Source organism: Homarus americanus, unplaced genomic scaffold (assembly GCF_018991925.1).
Source record: "Homarus americanus isolate GMGI-L3 unplaced genomic scaffold, GMGI_Hamer_2.0 scaffold41514, whole genome shotgun sequence".
In the NCBI taxonomy this organism is placed as follows: domain Eukaryota; kingdom Metazoa; phylum Arthropoda; class Malacostraca; order Decapoda; family Nephropidae; genus Homarus; species Homarus americanus.
This window is the reverse complement of record NW_024724718.1, coordinates 10,001-11,999: the sequence shown is the minus strand read 5'-3', so window position 1 is coordinate 11,999 and position 1,999 is coordinate 10,001.

Here is a 1,999-nt window from a genome sequence, read left to right as displayed (position 1 = left end):
GGCTGTGGGACCTCGGCGGAGGCGAAGTGTTGATGATAAAATAAAAGTAGGTACTGTAAATATAGTAGGTGTTACAAGAAATATTAATTATTAGACAATAGATATTTTTTAAGAGATGATTTAAATAAAGGAAGGAAGCGTAGTCTTTGCTCGGATGGGTGGGGGTAAGTTGCTCCACACCTTCACACCTTGATATGTTATGGAGGTCCTGGACTGAGAGGAGCGCATGAGGGGTTGTCTTACTAGCACTGGGTGCCTTAAGTTGTATCTCTGATCTGTTTTTTTTTTCAAGTAGGTTATTGTCCGTATAACTCTCTTTTGTGCAGTAAACAGAGATTGTGTTTTTGAAGAGCCAGAGGCCCACCATAGTGTGTGACAGTGTATCAGGTGTTGGTAAACAAGATCATGATAGATTTCTTTCATTGCTGTGAGAGTGAGTGACTGTAGAGTGTGATACATGATACTGCACTGTTTAATGACTTTACTGTGAATGGCTTGTGTGTGGTTTCGCCAGTTAAGTTTCTCATCAACCATAACTCCGAGGAATTTAGTATTTTGTTTGCGTATGAGGACTGTATTACCAAGGTACAGGGGTCCAAGTTTGGACAGATATGAGGTAAACCAATTGTGGGACAGGCCCCTAACGCCGTAATGTTCAAGCATTGAAAGGAGGATGGTATGATTGACAGTTTCGAAAGCATTAGAGAGGTCCAAGAATATACCGACTGTGAACTGACTGTCATCAAAGGAATTTAAGATGTCATTACTAAAGGATAGCATCGCAATCTCGGTCGACCTTCTAGCTCTAAATCCAAACTGGGAGTCTGTATAGATGTTATTGGCATTGCAGAAGGAATTTAGTCTATTACATGCTAGCCTTTCCAGTATCTTACTCAAGGCTGGGAGGACTGATATGGTGCAGTAATTCTTAAAGAGACCCTTGTCCCCAGATTTTTTATATGCAGGGTGTACTTTAGTAATTTTCAGTTTATCCGGAAAGACACCACTATTGAAGGAGGAGTTACAAACGTGTAGGAGAACAGGTAGTAATAAGTAGGCTACTTTTTTAATGATGCTCATTGGTATATTGTCTTCGCCTGCTGCTGCATCTTTGGACATTTTTATGATGGCCAGTAATTCATCTGCTCTGACAGGGGATAAGAACAGCTCATTTTGCTGTCAGTTTTGCAGGTAGGCTCTAAATTCCTCATGGTGATTAGGGATGCTCTCTGCAAGATTTTTGCTAACATTAATAAAATATTAATTGAAGTGGTTGGCAATGGGGGAGGGTTCCGTTACAACTGAATCATTTATCAAAAAAGCTGAGTGGGGGCCGAAGGCTGAGTGTTCCTGTTCTGAATAGAATTTATGACATTCCAGGTTTTCTTACTGTCGCCTGAGGTGTAGGCTTCTGATTTTAATAAATCAAGGTTGAAATCTCCTGTAATGTAGCAATGTTTCCTCTCTGAATTTATGATAGTGATAAGCTCCTAAAATTTATCAAGAAAATTCCTTACATTTGTGTGGGATATTCTGTAGATTACTCCTACTAGGATATTTCGTGTGTCGTTACGTAATTCAATGAAAACACTCTCCATGTACTCCTCCTGAACCTTTAAATCATCTCTTACAGAAGTGTTATACTTGATATGAACATATTGGGCGACACCACCACTGTGTCGTGACGTGTTAATACAGTGCCTATTATAATTAGGAATGTTATACAAATGGTCAATATCGTTAGTGAGTTTGGTCTCACAGAACCCAAGTACATCAAATTTGTGGGCAATAGAAGATAAACACTGATCTAAAAAGGTATCTCGATGAAGGAGAATACTGCTGATGTTATGGCTAATCAAGGAGAAGGAATGAGGTAGTAGTAGACTAGAACTAAACTCGGGAGAGTCAGGAAAGTAATAGTTACAGTTTGGGTTGGTGTAACCTAGTGAGCTTTGTAGAAAGGCATCAAGATCGATATGAGGGAGTATTATGTCGACAC